Source organism: Elephantulus edwardii, unplaced genomic scaffold (assembly GCF_000299155.1).
Source record: "Elephantulus edwardii isolate Elephantulus edwardi_28Jun2011 unplaced genomic scaffold, EleEdw1.0 scaffold00021, whole genome shotgun sequence".
NCBI classification, from domain to species: Eukaryota; Metazoa; Chordata; class Mammalia; order Macroscelidea; family Macroscelididae; genus Elephantulus; species Elephantulus edwardii.
This window is the reverse complement of record NW_006399771.1, coordinates 21,171,857-21,192,475: the sequence shown is the minus strand read 5'-3', so window position 1 is coordinate 21,192,475 and position 20,619 is coordinate 21,171,857. Positions and strand designations below refer to the sequence as shown.

General features: G+C 39.6%; 1 pseudogene; it reads left to right on the top strand.

Annotated features, from left to right (window-relative positions):
- LOC102874125 overlaps positions 1-20,215 on the top strand; it is a 26,128-nt pseudogene extending 5,913 nt beyond the window's left edge.
- Positions 20,216-20,619: the final 404 nt, after the last annotated feature.

Sequence of the window (20,619 nt, the reverse complement as noted above, 5' to 3'; positions counted from 1 at the left end):
GGGTCCTTGGAGAGGGACATCATCCTTGGGAGGGTGGAGGGACAGCGCAGGAGGGGAAGACCCTCTATGAGATGGACTGATTCAGTGACTGGGGTAATCGGGATGGGTGTGTCAGAGGCAGTGCGGTTGGCGCAGGATAGAGTAGGGTTTAGAGCTGTTGTGCATAGGGTCGCTATGAGTCGGAAATGACTCGATGGCACATAACAACAACAACAGCAATATCTCCAAAGTATGTGAGGAGAAGCCTCATCATTCTTGCCTCCAAAAAGCATTCTGGCTGCACCCTCTCTAAGACATATCTGTTTGTTTTCTTGGCTGTCCATGGAAAGTTCAGTGCTCTTCTCCAAAACCACAGCTCTAAGGCATCAATTCTTTTTCTGTCAACCTTCTTCATTTTCTAGGTCTCAGATGCATAGCTAGTAATCAGAAAGATTATGGCCTGAATGAGCCGCACCTTAGTCCTCAAATTAACATCACTTCTCCTCAGTAATTTGGAAAGGTCTCTACCTGCAGATTTTCCCAATGCAATGTGTGTCCTTATTTCCTGACTGCTTGTACCAAGTGTGTTAACTGTGGATCTACACAAAATCAAGCTGTTGACAGATTCAGTCTTCTCTCCATCCATCATTACACGGTCAATTGGTCTAGTGGTTAGACTCTTTGTTTTCTTGATATTGAGACACAATCCATACTGAAGACTGCATTCCTTGATCTTCTGAAACAAGTGTTTCAAATGCTCCTCATTTTCAGGAGGCAAGGTTGTGTCATCTGCATAACATAGGTTATTGATGAGTCTTCCTCCAATTCTGATACCACACACCTCTTCACAGAGTCTAGCTTCTCAGATAATTTTCATAGCATATAAATTGGACAGGTGTGGAGACAGAATACAGCCCTGGTTCACTCCCTTCCCAATTCGAAACCATTCAGTGCTCCCATGCTTTGTTCACACAACAGCCTCCTGGTCCAGGTATAGGTTCCTTATAAGCACCATCAAGTGCTCTGGGATTCCCATTCTTCTCAATGTCAGCCACAAGTTGTCATGATCCACACAGTCAAATGCCTTTGCATAGTCAATACAGCACAAATAGACATTCTTCTGGTATTTCATATTTTCAGCCAGGATACATCTGATATCAGCAATGATATCCCTGGTGCCATGGTCTTTTCTAAATCCCACTTGAACATCTGGCAATGCCTTATCTATGTACTGTTGCAGCAGTTTTGTTAATGATCTTCAGCAGTATTTTGCTAGCATGTGATATGAATGATATTGTTCAATAATTTCCATATTCAATTGGATCTCCCTTCTTGGGTATAGTAATGCAAACATAGGAATGAAGAAGGAATAGTAGTTGGAAAATACGGGCTTGAAAATAGAAATCAGGCTAAAAATAGAATGATTGAATTTTGTATTTACAATGATTTACTCATTGCAAATACTTTTTCTAAAAGACACTAAAGACTTTACATGTGGATTACACCCAGCAGGCTGCATAGGAATCAGATTGCTTGCTTGCCAGTCTATGTCAGAATATTTGGAGGACAGTTGTCTAGCCAACAGATTGGAAAAGGTCCATATTTGTTCCCATTCTGAAAAAAGGTGATCCAACAGAACATGAAAACTATAAAACAATATCATTATCATCACGTATAAATACTGCTGAAGGTAATTAAAAAATGGATAGAACAAGTACATAGATAGGGAACTACCAGAAGTTCAAGGAGAATTTAAGTGGGTTAGGATGCCAACAGGAGAGAGATTGAGAGATGGTTAAACTGAAAACTAAGTCTTAAGCCATGCTCACATGTTGAGGTTGAGACAGTCCATATTTAGAATGAGAAAAAGCTAGAGAAAGAAATTTAAGATACCAGAGATGATCTACACAAAATAATTTCATTTATTTGTAAAATTTCTTCTACATACTTGGGGGGGAAAAGATAGCTTATTTTTTGGTTGAGAAAAATCTATTTCTAAAACCAATCCCTTGCCAAAGCTCAAGGTGAGACATTGAAACCTCTTCTATTTAAGAGACCACTGTCTTCTTTCCTCACTTCAGAAGATGGGGCCTTCATCACAAGGAGGATGTCCAGGACTTCTTAGGCTTACGGAAATGGAGCACCAACCAGTTTTTAAGTGAGCAAGGTATTTCTTGTAGTTAATCTACGCTGTTTAGTTGATTGAGATTCATAGCACCCCTGTGAACAACAGCTTGCTCTTCCTTTCCTGAGACAACCTTACCATCCAAAGCACCTGCCCTTATTCACTGTGTCAGCTCATCTCATCTGAGCAAAATGAAATTGTTAATCTTTTCTCTATATATCCTGATACTGCCTACAGCCCCATGGTAAGGATCTTTTCTTTATTTAGGCTGAGAATGAATCCATACTGAAGGCTGCAGTCCTTAATCCTCTGCAACAAATATTTCAAGTCCACTTCCGTTTTAGCAAGCAATGGTGTGTCATCTGCATAACACATGCTATTCAGAGTTATTATCTGTAGAGGGAGCTCATATGGCCTAGTCTGTCAGAAGATATGCTCTCAACTCAAAGGCAGGGGGTTCAAATCCACCATCATATCCACAGGAAAATGATGCAGCCATCTGCTCTGATGGGATTTACAACCTCTGAGAAACTGCTGGAGGATCAGCTATGAAACGGCTCTGACTTAAAGACAGTGAAAATGAGTGAGTTTACCCATGTTGTTGTTGTTAAGATTTGGAACTGACTTTCTCCCTTGGGGAAGCTGGTGGATTTGAATCACCTGCCTTTATCCACGTGCTTCTGGATTGGCAGCATAACTCTTTACTCTCTAGGCCACCAGAGATCCCAATTTATCTGCAGTGTCAAAAACAAGTTCAGAGAATTTAAGAAATTATTTTCTCAGTATCATTAACTATCATGAGGGAAAAGAACTAATGTACACATATCAGGGATCTTGTTTTTTTTTGTGTGCCATTGAGTTGCCAATGACTCAGCAATTTTATGTACACTAGCCCTGAACCATACTCTACCCTGAGCCAGTCTCACTGTCTCTGACATACCTACCCCTTATTGACCCAGTTACTGTGTCAATCCATTTCATCTGGGGTCTTCCTCTCCTGCACTTTCCCTCCACTCTTCCAAGCATGTTGTCCTTCTCCAAGGACATGTGCCCAAAGTATGAGAGACAGAACTTCAAAATCCTTATCTCCAAGAAGAAACTTGGCTTTACCCTCTCCCAAAGAGAGTAGTTTGTTTTCTTTGTGGTTCATGGTATGTTCAATATTGTTCTCCAGTACAACTTAATGACATCAGTTCTTTTATTACCTTAGTCTTTGTCCAGCTCTCAGATGCATAGCAAGTAATTGTCAAAGACCTGGGTCAGGTGTATCTTAGCCGCTAGACGAGGTGCTCTTTAGCACTCTGGAGAGGTCCCATACTTTCCCACTGCAATTCATCTTTCAATTTCCTGACTGCTGGTGCCAAGAGTGTTGATTGTGGAGCTGAGCAAGCTCAAATTATTAACAACCTCAATCTCTATCTATCATAATGCTGTCAAGTTGCCCAGTGGTAATAAGAATCTTTTGTCTTCTTGATGTTGGGCTTCAATTCATATTGAAAACTACTTGATCTTCTACAGCAAATACCTCAGGTCCTCCTCAGTTTCAGCAAGCAGGGTTGTGACATCTTCATAATGCAGGTTGTTGTGATTCCACTTCCAATTCCGATGCCACATTCTTCCTCATAAAGTCCAGCCTCTCAAATGATCTGTATACACATTGAAAAGGTATGGAGACGGGATGCATTTCTGATGCACCCCTTTCCTGATTTGGAACGATGCAGTGTTTCCTTGCTCAGTTCTGATGACTGCTTTCTAGTCTGAGTGTAGGTTTCACATGAGCAAGAGTTCTGGGATTCTCATTCTTTTGAAGTTAGACACAATTTGTTTAAGATCCACACAACAAAATAACTTTGCATAGTCAATGAGACAGAGATAGATATACCTCTGATAATCTTTGCTTTCAGCCAGGATCCATCTGGCATTGGTGATAATGTGTCTAGTGCCATGTCCTCTTCTAAGCCCATCTTGTATTTCTGGTAAATCTGTCAATGTACTTTTCCAGTCATTCTTGGATAATGTCCAGCAGGATATTCTTGCATGTGATATTAGTAATATTGTTTGATAATTTCCACATGCTGTGGGGTCACCTTTTTTTTTTGGAATGGGAATAAATATAGATCTCTTTCAGTCAGTAGGCCAAGTAGTTGTCCTCCAGATTCCTTGGCCCAACCTGGTGAACACATCCAGGACAGCATCTGTTTGTTGAAATATGTCAATTGGTATCCCATCAATTCAGGGGACTTGTTTTTGCTAATTCCTTCAGATCAGGGATACTGAAGGACCAATTAATTTAGCTGAACTAAAGTTTTCAAGTGATCTAGCAGAAGAAAGATTTTTTCATACTACTATTGCCATTTTAAACACATTTCATAAGATTATTATTGCACTGCCAACGCAAAGGTATATAATTTAAATCCACTAATTTGCTCCACAGGAGAAGGATGCACACTCTCCCTCTAACACAATTTACTGCCTGGGAAACCCCACAGGAGCGCCAGCTATGAGTCATCTCTGACTCAAAGACAGTGAACATGAGTGGATGAGATTATGCATGATGTTGTTATGACTTGGAGCTGACTGTCTCCCATAGGGTAGCTCGAGTCAGTTCTGACTCCATGGTCCTCAACACCAACAGTTTAGAAAAGCAGGCTATCTGCGTATGTTAGCCAACTATGAGTGGATGTACAGAGTAAAGACAATGGACTCAGACCCTTGTTGTTGTTTTGGTTGTGTGCTGCCAAAGTGGAACTGACCCATAGCTGACCCTTCCGATGGGTTCTCAGAGTCAATAAATAGCACAGGAGGAGATGTCCCATCTTTCTCCCAAAGAGCAGCTGGTGGATTTGAACTGTGTGCCATCGGGATTGTAGCAGAGATTCTTACCACTGCGCCACCAGAGAGTGTCAGAAAGTCATTGTTTATTGCTAATGAGTCAGAACAAAGACATGACAGACCCTCCACCAGGTTTCCTAGGCTGTAAATCCCACAGGAAGAGATTGTCCAACGAGTGTGGAGACACTCGTGTATTAGAACCGCCAAAGAGGTAGTCTTTGAATTATCTGCCAGTAGAGCCCTCCTCCTCATAGAAGATAGGGTATTTCTCGATGGATTAACTGAATACTTCATGTTTCCACTGAAGACAAACGTGCAGTAAGAAAGAGCATAGATCTCAGTGCATCACAGGTTATACAAGGTAGTCATTTTGTTGCTGACCCTTTAGTTTTGTCAAGTTGAGCGTCTATGGGTGGATTGCAAGGTTGAGTTGAATATGGCCATGCTGGACTTCCTCACTAGATGACAGTATTGATTGTATTTTTTCTTCAGTTTTTCTGCTTGAAGTTTTCTTTCTTCTGTTTCCCCCATGCATAGAATCATGAAAGAATCCATGAGAGTGAGATAAGACCCACAGTTTCATTTCTAGATGTTGCAGTGTTACTGTGGGGCTGATAATGAGCCAGATGAACTCGAGAAAAGAAAGGGATGCAGGACTGAGGATGTCAATGAGAAAAAAGAACCGTATCTTCTCTGCATTACCTGGATGTGATGTTTTTGTTAGAATTATTTAGAGATTACTTAGTTCTGTAGAGCTTTCCATCATGGAGGGTGGGTTTGGGAAAAAGATATGAACCATGCTGCTTGGGAAATGCACTATGCTCACAGTATTGTGCAGCCAGACAGAAGTAAATTCTCCTTTTTTTATCTATAAAACAGGGACAGAACACAAATTTATTGAGCTGCTGGGAAGGTTAAGTATGATATTGCATGTAAAATGCTTAATGTGGCATGAAGTAAGTTCTGGGGGTCGTTGGTGGTGGGTCTTGTCAAGACACTTTCTGCCAACTGAAAGTTGATGGATCAAGTTGGCCCAGAAAATAACAAAACCCAAACTAAACAAAATTCAAGGTGGTCTGGCTATCCATTTCTGAGGAATCGGCTATTGACCATCCTACGGCTTTTCATTCAATCATTTATAGACATTTAGTAAACTTCCACTCAAATGACAAAAAGGAAAGCAAAATAGAATTGTTTCAATTTTAAAAAATTCTGCAGAGAACATTTCTACTCGAGCCCCCACAGAAGAGTCACCATGAGTCAGGGTTCCCATAAATTTGAGTCAGCATGAGTTGGCATCAGCTAACAGCAAGTGGTTTTCAAGAAAGTAAAGTGTTAAGCCGCTTCCTTGGCCTGTTCAGGCTTGAGGTCCTGGTAGAGGAGGCCTTGGGAGTGAGATATGCAGGAAAACTTCCTAAGGGAACATACTGCTTAAACAACCAAACAGGAAGAGTCGTCATCCACTGCTGAAGGAAGCACTGTGCCCCTTCCAGCCTGTGGAAGCTGCTTTCCCCAGTCTGCCCATTGACAAACCAGGAAGCAAAGAGCAGCAGTCCTCTGAGGTGGCCTCCTGCAGCCCATGTGATTCCCTTCCTCCCACTCCCTCTTTAATCTTAGAGAAGCACAGCCTCCTTTCTCACCAGCCCAATCTCCACACTATATGCTCTGCTTTATATTTACTAATCTTTAAATGTAAACCTGATAATTTTCTGCAGTCACACTGGCCTCATTACAGCACTGAGGAATTGTCATCTTTCAGGAAACTTCTCAAGGCTCCCAGATTAGCTCCCTGTAGCTCCAATTCTACTACCTTTCTTGCTCAGAAAAGGTTCCCATCATTTATACCCTAAGCGCCCTCACTAAGGTGCTTTTGTGCTCCTACTGACATTGTTCCATTTCTGGCCTCCATTCAGCACAACTCATGTCAGAAAATTGCTCAAAAAGAGTTTAAAATAGTAAAAAACTATCAGTTAGTTATTACTGGACAGCAAAAGAGAGAAGACCCTCAATGAGATGGTGGTTGTTATGGGCTGACAAGTCAGACCGACTCATAGCTGACACTCCGACATGTTTTCAGAGGCTATTACAAGGATTTTACTCCTTTGGAGAGTAGCCTAATCCTGATTCCCTTTTGTTTAAATTTTTTTAATTTTAGTTATTAATTTCAGTGAAAGTTTACTGAGACTTTGGATTTCCATTGATTCATTGCCCTTTTCTCCCTGTCCACCCCTACACCCTAGTTTGCTCTTCTCTTTGAAAAGTAAAAGAACAATTCTTTGTTAATACAATCCCTTCCCTTCCTCCCCCCTGCCCCCAAGTCCACTCCACCAGGCAGCCTTCATTCTGGACTACTGTCATGTCATGACAACAATACCTAACCATATATCCTTTATTCATCTATTTCAATGCAGTCTACATAATTTATCCCATCTTTCTCTGTCTTCCCCCAACGCCACCCAATGTCAGTCCTATTTCACAGAAGTGGCACAAAATAGTATTTGTTCTTTTGTGACTGAGATCTTTCACTCAGCATAATGTCCTCCAGGGTCACCCATTTTCTATACTTCATGAGTTCCTTGTTTTTCAATGAAGCATAGTAATCCATTGTGTGAATATACCACAGCTTCTCTATCCATTCATTTGGTAATGGACACATAGGGTTTTTTTCCAACTCTTTGCTAGTATGAACAAAACCGTGATAGACATGAATGTGCATATATCTGCTCGGGTGGTGGTTATGGTTTCTTTGGGGTATATTCCCAGTAGTGGAATTGCTGGGTCAAATGGTATTTTAATTTGCAACTTTTTGAGAAAGCTCCATAACATCTTCCATTTTGGTTGCACCATTTCCATAGTGGTTGTTTCTTGTCCTTCTGAACTGAACATGGTTGTATACAACAGTCAGTCAATCTTTATGTAATATTTTATTGAATTTATTCATCTAATAGGTAAGTAGAGAACCCTGGTGGCCTCATGGGTACAGTTAAACTGCCAACCCAGAAATATGCATTTTTAATATACAACGTGACCCTTGGGAGAAAGATGGGCAATCTTCTCCAGAGCAATTTATACCCTCTGAAAACTTGTCAGAGTCAGCTCTGAGTCACTTCTGACTCAAAGGCACAAAACAATAACAAGAGAAAAGTAGACAACAGCTCTGACGTATAGGGACCTTATGTACAACAAAAGGAAGTTTTATCTGGCCCTGTATTCTCCATCATTGCCAGCATGTTTGGATCCATTGTTAGTGACTTTTATCCAGTCCATCTCACTAACAATCTCCCTGTCCCCAGGACTCCTCTGTATCACTAAGCAGTTACATCTTCTCCCAGCAATCTAGCCTGTCTAATGACATATCCAGAACAAGCAAGGTGGGCTTTCTTTGGATAGTTTTGGAAGTAGATTTCAACCTCTTTCTTCCTCATTTGGAAGCTCTGCTAAACTTGTCCCTCATGAGTCATTCTGCTGGTATCTGTAATTTTAGTGACATCACTAGTATCAACAACACACAAGCCACCACAGTATGACACACTGACAGGCAAATAATGGTAGATGATTACTAGCTCAAAACTAATAACCTCCTGACAGGGTCCCTTTCCTAGGCTCCTACTCAGCCTTCTTCTCCTTTCTTGATTTTCCCCATCTCAGTAAATATTGCTAATACCCAAAACCTATGAGTTAATTTTGTCTCTTTCACTCTCATTCCACATCCAAAACAAAAGCAAATTCTTTCAGCTTCATCCTTAAAGTATGTAATGAACCTGATCAATTCTCTGAAACTCCACCTCCATTACCCAAAAATGAGTCATCTCTTTCACAATTGAAACAGCTTCTAAAATTGCTTATATCTTTCTTATCTTATCTTCTTAACAATAAACAAAAATTGTGGTTGATTCAATGGTGATCACATGTGTTACAGGGCATAATTGTTTGATAATGAAGGGTAGCTTGGCTACTACATTTATGAAAACAGGTAATCTTCTGTGCTGGTATCAGGTAGGTTCAAACCTACTATATTTCAGTTAAGGAGCTCTGGCAGCCTAGTGGTAAGATTATGCGTTGTAGTCCCAAAGGCATATAGTTTGAATCCACCTGCTGCTCCTCTGGAGAAAGATGGAATCTCCTTGTGATGACTGCCTGAGGACCAGCTGGAATGTTAGCTATGGGTCTGCTCCAACCTGATGACACACAACAACAACAACAATCTGTCAGGTAATAGTAGAGTGCAGACTGTCTTCAAGATCCAAGGAATGCCTGTCTTAACAGCCAAAGTGAAGAAAGTAAAAGAATATTGGTTTCCAGATACTTCATGATTTGTCTCCTGCCACTGACTTTATCACTTATAACTCCTCTGAGCCCTTGAGCTTCTAGCCTGCTGACTCTAACATGCCAAGAAAATACTATCTCGGGAGTTTTGCCTGGAAAAAAGTTCCTTCTGCCTGGAAAATTCTTCCATCATCACTGATCTCTCTTGAATATTCACTCTGAGTGCCGCCTCCTCATCTTTGGAGTCTCAGCTCAAATATGCTTCCTCCTTAGAGATGTTGTCACTGAACATTGCTGAAAGGCAGGCTCCTCCAGCCGCATACTCAGTGGGGTGTCCTATTCTATTTCTTCACTGCGCTATAACAGTTCTTAGTTATTGTTTATATGCTTATTTTGGTATAGTTGTTGTGTACCATTGAGTATATATGTTGTTGTGTACCACTGAGTCAGGACTGACCCATAGCTGACTCTCTGGTGGGTTTTCAGAGGTAGTTAATCGCATGGGAGGAGACTGCCTATCTTTCTCCCATGAAGTAGCTGGTGGCCTGAGAACACATGCCTTTGGGTTTGCAGTGCAGCTTCTTGCCATTAGGCCGCCAGAGCTCCATTATGGTATTGTTGGTTTGTTGTTGTTGATTGCCGTTGAGCTGAGCATGACCCATAGTGACCCTATGAATAAAAGGCCAGAAGCCTTTCTATAATTATCGTTGTTTCTCCAGGTTCATGGAGTTTTCAGAGGCATGTGATTTAGGAAGTGGATGTCATTCCTACTAGCAAACTTGAATCAATCTTGAATAAATCTGAGAGCTCCACCAAACATTGCCCACGATAGGTAGTCATTATGTTTGGCAAACCTATGACACAGTAGCTCCATTATGGCATTTGAAACTCAAATGGCATAAGATTCATTGTCACAGTAAACCCAGATTAAACCCATAGTAAACTTCATCACAACAAATTGGCCAGAGTGCTGTATGACTTAGAAGAAGGTTCCTCCAAAATACAGTTAACAAGGGAGTAAAACTCCCTCTGGCCCAACTGTTAAATATAAACTCCCCCTTCCCTCAGGAGGTCTTGTTGACTTTAAACAAGAGGTGTAAATAAAAAGAACCAGAGTTACTAACAGAGTTAGTAATCAACTCTATTAACATTCTAGTACATTTTCTGTGTGTCTATGTGTTCTTTATATACTAAACATACACACACATAGACATATTTTATCTTTTTTTTTTCAAATTTTTTGACTGAAAGTTTACTACTCATATTGGTTTTCCATTCACTCATATTTTGTTTTACAACATTAATCATAGTTTACTGCTATAAATTAATTACAATCCACACAGATCCTCAACCAAAACAAAAGCATGATCTTACAGACTCCAGCCGCTTCATCTAACTCCAATATGGAGACAAGGGCTTTGGCTTTCTATGTTGCTAAGTATTATCTAATATAAGCCCTATAAACAAAAGAACTATTGTCCTTCTTCTAAGTTCACAGAATTTCCACAGACATGTTTAGGAAGTGGATGCCACTCCTGCTTCCAAGACTGTCTTAATGAGTGAGCTCTACCAAACATTGTTGACAATGTGTAACCATTATGGCATTATGGTACACCATTTGGTACCACAGAATCCAAAGTAACCTCAAAACAGAGAAAGTACGTAAGAGTGCTGTACCATTAAGAAGAATGTTCATTTCAAAGACAAATAAAAACCAGGCCCACAGGCCCTTTGGGCCAGATGAATTTTCAAAGAAGCCAGGCCTGTACTCTGGGCTCTTATTTGCCATAAATGAGGCTTCCAGGCAACCTATCGCTCCAGAGCAAGCCCCCACCCAGCACAGAGTTAAAAAGCCAAGGACTCACCCTCTTAAGGCCACATGAGTTCCCCATTTTGGTATTACCTAATGATAATAATTTCAGGTCTTGTTTATGACTGAATTCTGAGCTCCTAGAACTTGTGCCATCAGTCACTGCTCTCAACTGAGTTGAATGAAGAGCAATCATGTAACTCACTATGCTTCATGCAGGGTCAATCATGTATAACTGTCTCCTGATAAAAACGCCTTCTTTTGTTTCAGGTTGTTTGGGCAGACACTTAAAAGTTGGATGTGCAGTACAATTTTGTCCTAGAGTTGCTGGCTTTGGAGCACTTTCCAATGGAGCACATTTTATATGCAACTATGGGCCACCGTAAGTCAATTTATTTCCAAATGTAAATAAATTCATCTCTATTATGTAAGCTTTTATCTTAATTACAGAAAATCTGGATAATAAAGTGGAAAGAGGAAATTTAGTGTCATCTTTTCGTCCTCTACCTAGAGTTAGTAATCAACTCTGCTAACATTCTAGTACATTTTCTGTGTTTATGTGTTCTTTATAGACACAATATAGACACATATATACATATTTTTTCATAAATTTTTTTACTGAAAGTTTATTAATCATATTAGTTTTCCATTCATTCATATTTTAAAAAATTAATCATACTTTATTAATATGAACCATTATATTCCAATGTCTGATTGAGTTGCACTAGTAACCTAAAGGCCAAAACTCTCTGATGGTGCATTTTGACTGCATGGGAGAAAGATGGGCAGTTTCCTCCCATGTAATTTTCAAAAACCCACTGGAGAATCAGCTGTGTCTGTTCTGACTCCACAGCAGTAAAACTGACTTTTTGAGTCTTGATCAACTCATTACTATATACTACCTTTCCTTTCACTCAAATATTCATTAATTTATAGGCCTCTCTTCTTCCCTTCTCATCCGTATTAACCATCTAAGAATGATTCTACCTGTATGTGAACCTTTCCTTGGCCTTTTCTAATAGTACCATGAAATGAAAGTAATTCTTTTGTGACTGACTTAAGTCACTTAAATAAATCCCCTGGATTTATCATGTTGCATATGCTTAGTTTTAAGATGTGTTGTTGTGTTGTACCATTGAGTTAGGACCAATCCATAGCTGACCCTCCAGGGAATTTTCTCAGGCAGTAAATTGCATGGGAGGAGATTGCCCATCTTTATCCCACACAGGAAACCATGTGCCATGCAATTCATTATCACTCAGGAAGCAGAGCTGCATAGTTTTAAGGTTAAAACTGTTTGGTGTGTACCATCAAGTTGGAACCGACCCATAGCTGACCCTCCAGTGGTTTTCAAAGGCAGTTAATCACATGGGAGGAGATTGCCCAGCTTTCTACTGTGGAGCAGGCAGTGGATTCAAACCACATGTATTTGGGTTAGCAGTGCAACTCCTTATTCCACTAAGGCACCAGATCATTAGAGCTTCAAGAAGCCATACACAGGGAAGAGCTGTCAAAGTAAAGAGTTGAACAGAAGATTTCAAAAGACGGCTCAAAAAGAAAAGCTAAGTATTATAACAAAATGTACAGAAAGCTGACATCAGAAAATAAAAAGGGAAGAACTTATCATTTCTCAAGCTGAAAACCTAAAACAAACAAACAAAAATTTCAAGCCTCATGTAGCAATACTTAAGGGCAAAATCTTGAATGATCCAGAAAACATCAAAAGATGGAAGAAATACACAGAATCACTGTGCCAAAAGGAATTGGTCAACACGTAAAAATTTCAGAAGTACCATATGAATAAGAGCCAATGGTAATAAAGGAAGAAGTTCAAGCTGCAAGTGATGGCACCAGCAAAAAGTTAGGCCCCAAGAAGCGATGGGATATCATTTGACATGTTTCAACTAACAGATGGAAGCTTGGACATGCTCACCAGTCTATGACAAGAAATTTGGAGAATAGCTGCCAACTGACTGGAGTAGATTCATTTCCCATTCCCAAGTAAAGTGATCCAATAGAATGTAGAAATCATCAAACATTATCATTAACATCACATGTAAGTAAAATATTACTGAGGATCATCCAAAAATGGTTAGAAAGAGAAGTTCAAATAGGGTTTAGAAGAGGCTGTGGAACCAAGGATATCACTGCTGATGTTGGGTGGAACTGGGCTGGAAACAAAGAATACCAGAAGAATGTCTTTTGGTGTTTTATTGACATTGCAAAATTTGATTGTGTGGATCTTAACAATCTGTGACTAACATTAAGAAGAATGAGAATTCCAGAGCACTTAATTATGTTAATATGAAATCTGTACCTAGACCAGAAACTGTTGTTCAAATGGAACAAGGTAACACTGTTTGGTTTAAAATCAGGATTTCCCTGTAATTCATGAAAGTAATGCTAGTACAAATGAGCGAGATAATTTTTTTTCCTTTTATTGCATGTTGCCAAATAACTCTAAGGATTACTCTATCAATTTATAATTTCTTATCAGCATTAGGTATTATAATTTTTAAGGATTTTTAAAAGTTGGTAAGAAATATTTTCTTTATATTTATATATCCTTGATTTTCAAACTATTGCTATGCACCATCAAGTCAGTACCAATTCAGAACTGACCTTCCTAAGTGTTTTCAGAGGCAGTAAATCACAGGGAAGAAGACTGCCCATCTTTTTTACTGTGGAGTACCTGGTGGATTTGATGTGAGGGCCTTTATGGTGTCAGCACAACTCTTAACTAAGCTTTCACTGAACAGAAGTACTTCATCTTTTCATACGAGTCTTTTATGAATCACATATATTCTTGTCATCATTTCTGAAAATTCCAGGGGTTAGGGTACTTAATTATCCAATCACTTGTCACACAAACTCTGGACTATTTGGGGTTTCCATTGCCTGTTTTGACACCCCTCCTCCTCACTGCTCCAGATCTGCATTATCCAAAATCACTGGGCAGTACTAAGCAATGCTGTTGTATGTGACGCATCTTTACCCAGGGCAGATTAGTGAGCAGTAGATTATAGCCCTGAACAGGGAAACAACCTCTACAATCAGACACTACTCTAGTTGATGTACTTTAAACAACTTGCCTGAGGAACCCTTACTCATGTTCAAATCTTTTTCTTTGAAGAGCTCTTTTTTCTTTACTGAGCTCACACTTGGGACTCTAAGGGGAAAAAAACCTTCTCAGTTCTTGTTCTTATTTTTGTTATGTGCTGTTGAGTCGCATGAGACTCATCACAACCCTATGTACAACAGCCCTATACCCAGCTCTATCCTGTGCCAATCTTATCTCTGACACACCCACTCCCATTAACCCAGTCACTGAATAAATCCATCTAATGCAGGATCTTCCTCCCTTGCTCTCTCCCTCCACCCTCCCAAGCATGAAGTCCCTCTCCAAGGACTGGTCCCTTCTCTCAATATGTCAAAAGTATGTCAGACAAAGCTTAAGAATCCTTGTCATAAAGGAGCATCCTGGTTTCATGCTCTCTAGGCCGAACCTGTTTGTTGTCTTGGCAGTCTATGGTATCTTCAATACTCTTCTCCAACACCACAGGTCAAAGGCACCAATTCTTAATCATAATAAATCATTTTCCAGCTTTCTGACACAATTACTTTTCAGTACTCTGGAGAGGTCCTTGACAGCAGACTTTCCCCAATGCAAGTTGTCTTTTAATTTCCTGGCTGCTGATACCAAATGTTGATTGTAGAGGCAAGCAAACTGAAGCTGTTAACAATCTCAGTCCCTTCACCTTCTATCCTGATGCTGCCCATCAACCCAGTGGTGAGAATCTGTTTTCTTGATGTTGAGCTTCAATCCATATTGAAGGCTTCAATCCTTGACCTTCTCCAACAAGTGTGGTCCTCCTCTGTTTCAGCAAGCAGCGTGTCTTCTGCATATTAGATTGTGATGAGTCTTCCTCCAATCCTGCCAAATTCCTCCTCCTAGACAGCCTTGAAAACCCAGTGGAAGATTCCTGAGTTGGAATTGGCTCAATGGCTGTGGGATGTTTTTCACTTTTTGCCTTAATCAAGGTGGCACAGTATGTGAGGAAGAGATCTGCAGTTCAACTTCACCAGCTGCTAACGAATATTTACCACCTTAGAAACCTGATGGTCACTCTGACTTAGAATACTATTAGTCCTATGTTATTTAATCAAGTAGCCTCTATGACATTACATTATATATTAGGCCGCTAACAGAAAGGTTTAAATCTACCAGTTGGCTCCTGGAGCAAAGATGGCAGGTTCTTATAATAAAGGTTTACAGTCTCAGAAACCCAGTAGAGCATCACTATTAATCAGAATTGACTTGATATTGGCAGTGGATTTTTTTTTAATTATTATTATTGCCTCAGTCAAGAAGCCCTGGTAGGGTAGTAGTTAAAGCCCTCAGTTGCTAAACAAAAGGTCTGTAGTTTGAAACCATTGTAAGGAAAAGGATGTGGAAGTTCACTTCAGAAAGATTTCATCTTAAAAGCACTATGTTGCTTTAGGTGCTCCTATGTACGTTAGATCTACCTTACATGATTCTGTGCTCTCTCACAGTCTCTGCTGTGTTTGCATTCATGGTCATAGTCAAGTGTCAGTCTATCTCAAGGAGGGTCTTCCTCACCTCCTTTGATCCTCCACCTTTCCAAGCAAGATATCCTACTCCAGCGCCTGGCTTCTTCTGAAGATCTAGCTGAAGTATGTGAGATAACTCTCACCATCCTTCCCTTTGAGCAGCGCTCTGGCTTCACTTCTCTCAACGCAAATGTGATTTTCTTTTGTCAGATCATAGTATATGCAATACTGTTCACTAACAATTTAAACGCCTCACTCCTGTGGTCTTAGCTGAGTCAGTGGATTTGAGAGCTGTGGATATTTGGATTACTTTAATCAACCCCATACGGACAAATCTAGGACTTTTCAGTAACACATTTTTCCTAAGATAAATTCTGTCATTCCCTTAGCACAACAGATTTATTAAATTAGCAATTTAAAATTTTCACCCTTCAAAAGTTGGGATGCATACTAAAGAACTAATATTATAAATAACAGCTTGCATCTGAACAACCTACTCTAATAAGGGCACTCTGGTGTGCTAGTGGGTAAAGGTTTGTGTTGCCAACCCAAAGGCAAGGGGTTCAAATTCACAAGCTGTTTTCTGGAAGATGTTCGCTGTCAATCATCTACACCTTGACAGCTCTTAACGACGACAAACATACACTTAAAGTAACATTTCTATTCATTATAAATGAAGGTAACAATTTATAGTTTTACTTGAAATTCTGATTTTTTTCCAGCAGTACCGGTTATGTAGCTTTCTATAAATATTTCCATATCATATTCTGACTACTGCCCAAGTCTATTTAATTCATCATTACTATGAATTTACTCTTGCTACTTTTATGACACCCTCTTTCCATTGACAGTAAGTCTTGGAAGTGCTGGCGGCGTACTGAAAAGTTGTACTGCCAACCCCAAGGTACAAGGCTTAATCCACCAGCTGCTTGCTCCATGAGACAAAAATGAGCACTTTCCTCCCATGCACTGTAAAGCCTCAAAATTCTCAGGGTCAACTATGTGTTGATTCCGATTTGATGGTGCGCAACTAATACACGAGGTCTTATTTAATACTTAGTAGAGAAGTACGTCCTAAGTCACAAATTATTTAATCACTTACTGCCTTAGTTTCCTTATCTGCAAAAGAGAAATAGAAATAAGTTGCCCTGTGGGTTGTCCTAATAAATGAAATAATGTAGATTAAAACCTTTGGACCTAGAATGAACTTGTAGCTACTGGTAGTCTTCCAGATCTGTCTTCCAAACCTTTTTACTTCTTACCCTCAGAATCTTCAGACTTCCAACCTACTGTTCTGGAATTGAGACAGGGATGGGGTGAAACTTCCCTTAACAGTTAACTTTCTCTTTTACAGAGGAAATCATCCAACCGCACCATATAAGAAAGGAGCCACTTGCAGTGCCTGCCACAAGAATTATGTGTGTTTGGACAAACTCTGTGGTAGGTGAAAAAGAAACAAATATGCCAAATATCATGTAACTGAAGGGGGTATAACTTTCAACAGAGATAAGAATGCCAGTGTTTGCTTTGTTTTCCTGAAAGCTAATTTCAAGCAAACCTCTTATTTACTCTTTGGGGATTTTTATGTTTAAGTTAGGAGACAAATGGTTATTTTAATTTAGTCAATACAACACAAAAAGTGACTGTCAGGTTGAAAAATGTAGGATGAGGACACACATTTCAGTAAGATTTAAAAAAATGTGTAACAAGGTTATTCAAAGAATTACACTCTGTGGTCCTACTTGTGAATACATAATAGGGTTGCAATTAATAAAACTTTTAATAATAGTTACTCTTACCAGACAATGTGGAAAAAAATTTCTTCTGGTTTTCTAGAAAACATTTTTAATTCAATAGAGACCTGTGAAGGCTGAATCAACATTTGTTTCTCAAAATGTGTTGAGTATACCATGGCATAAGGTGTTTTTAGGTAAAACCAATCTATATGCTAAACAGATCATTTGGGAGGCTAGACTTAATGAAGCCTGTGGCATCAGGACTGGAGGAAGATTATCAACATTGTGAGTAATGCAGATGACACAACCTTGCTGCCCTAAACTGAGGAGGACTTGAAGCATTGGTGCAGAAGACCACGGACTACAGCCTTCTATAAGGATTTCATCTCAACATCAAGAATATAAAAATCTTCACCACCAGACCAGCAGGCAGCATTAAGACAGATGGAGAAAAGACTGACGTTGTTAACAATATCATCATGATCCTCCAGTGGGCACTCATATGCAGTGAACTGCATGGAAGGAGACTGCCTATCCTTTCCCTATGGATCAGCTGGTGGAGTCAAACTGCACACCTTTGGGACTGGCATGCAGATTCTTACCACTTGGCCACCAGCTCCCCTAGTTGTCTAACCCATGGTCTTCTCAATTGCTTGCTATGCATCTAACAATTCAACAGTGATTAAGGACAACAGAAGAAGAATTGATGCCTTGAATTTTGATCCTGGAGAAGAGTATTAAAAATACCATTGACTGTCAAGAGAACCAAAATGTCTGTTCTGGAGAGGGTGAAACCAGGTTATTCCTTGGAGGCAAGGATTTTTAAACTTGTCTCACATACTTTGGGCATATTGTGAGAATGAGCTAGTCCTTGGAGAAGGCTATCATGTTTGGTAGGATAAAGGGCCAGTGAAGAAGAGTAAGACCCTGGATGAAAAGAACTGACACAGTGACTGAGGCAATGGGGTCAAGTGGGTCAGAGGCAGTAGGTTGGTTCAGGATAAGGCAGGGGTTAAAGAACTAGGGTTGCTGTGAGTTGTGGTCTACTAGACCACACATAACAACAACAGAGGTATATTTGATTTAGGAGCCAAGATACACATATAAGGGGAAAAGTTTGTAACCCATTAAACCAAAAGTTTGGAAGGTGAATCCACAAAGAGGTGCCTTGGAGGAAAAGCCCATGTGACTGAAAGAGCACAGCCTTTGAAAACCCTGTGGAGCACAGTTCTGTTAGGAAGCATCTGAGCTGTCATGAATCAAAATCAACTTGACAGCAACTGGGTTTTGGTTGGGTTTGGAGGGTTTTTTGCCAAGAATTGTGAGTAGCAGCTTCACTGGAAATTCACTATACATGGAGTACTTGGAGAATCACTTCCTTTGGGGTTCCACCAACTCCAAGTGATGGAGAACTGGGACGGAATGTGGTTGGCTTACCATTTAATTAAAGAAAGCATCAAAAAGATGTAGAGTTTATTTTTTCCAGAGCTCTGAATGTCATAGTAGGAATAAAACACAAGTTAAGGAAATGTATGGCTTTAAGATAGTAAAATGTCCTACTACTTTAATTACATACTGGAATAGTTGAAAGACGTTCTACTGTTTGTCAAGACCGAATGATCAAAAACTGTTTCACTCTTTTCAAAAGGAATTTACTTTCAAGAAACTATTTTAATAAATTGCTAACACTGACTGAGTATTTAACAATTTCTATTTATAATTCCACAATTTTAACTAATATCCTAATTATTTTTCGAGTTCTGGTGGCCTAGTAGCAAGAAGCTGTGCTACAACCCTAAAAGCATGTGGGTTGAGGCCACCAGCTGCTCTGTGGGAGAAGGATGGGCAATCTCCTCCCTTGGTGTTAACTGTTTCTGAAAACCTGCTTCCACTAAGCTATGGTGTTACTGTTGTTTCCCTTTAAGTTGGAAATGACTCACAGCTGACTCTCCAGTAAGTTTTCAGAATCCAAACAGTGCAAAAGGTTTACATCCTTGACTCCCAATGAAAAGATTAAGGACATGAGCCTCAGGAGAATGGCCAGGAGAGCTCTGATGATGTCGTCTATAGGGAGTTGGGCTGTTCACCCAAAGGCCAAGCAAACCTTGTTGGTGGTTTGAATCTATCAGGTGGTATGTAGTAGAAAGATGGAAGTCTCTTCCCTGGCGATTTACAGCCTCAGAAACTTGCTGTAGGATCCACTATTGAGTCAGTTAGTTTCAGTGTAAGGCAACGCGTTTTGAATTTGATCTACAGCTCAAATATCCATTACTGAAATCAATATGGACAACAATTCTACTCTGACACACAAAAGAATGGCAAGTCAGCAACATAACAAGCACCTTGTTTCGATTGTTTCTTACATAAACAGCAATTCTATTAAATATGTGCAGTACAGGTAGCAGGAAGAATTATAAAAATGACACATAAATAATTAACCTTTAGAAATTACAGCAATAAAGCCAAAGTGTTAATGATGATAAACTGAGACTTGGCTTTTTTTTTTTTTAAAAAAGCCCATTATCCACCCTTCTGACTTTTTTCTTCTTTTCCTTGACTTTTCAGCTAACCAAAAGCAAAATGGCACACGTATGTATATAATAACTGTTTCTTTAAAACACATCAATTATGCCACTATTACTATAAGAAATAATGTCTGATACAATATTCTATATTTGATTTATAGGTTACTACAACTCGATGGCACTTAACAACAAGAAGGACTCGATGACACTTAACAACAACTCCTCTCTTCAGTATCCAGGCTCCCAGGTATCCATATGCAACAGATATACTTCTCTCTTTCTCATTGTTTAATCATTAACTCGGATAATAACTGTTATAATTACCATTTTAATTAAGCACAAATATCATAATTTAGTTCTTTTGGAATAATACTGAAAAATCATCATTCATATATTGCTTTTCTTTAAAAAAATAGAAAACCAATAATTTGATATATAATTTATAAATATTTGAGAAAAAAAATGTACTCTTATAGTCAAGCCCTTTTATACAAATGAAGAAACATCAACTTCCTAAAAGAGGAAATTGCAGCTTCCTGAATGTACAAGCTCAGCTCATCTTTACTGCCCATATGTCTATGTTGTTAATGTTAGGTGCCATAAGTAAGACTCATCGTTAACATATGAGTAACAGATATGAATCCTGTCCTATCCTGTGCCAGCCTCACAATCTGACACACTCGAGCCCTGCAGTCACAGTGTCCATCCAACTGGCTGAGTGTCTTCCCCTCCTCTGCTATTTCTCCATCTTTTCAAGTATGATGTTTTTCTCCA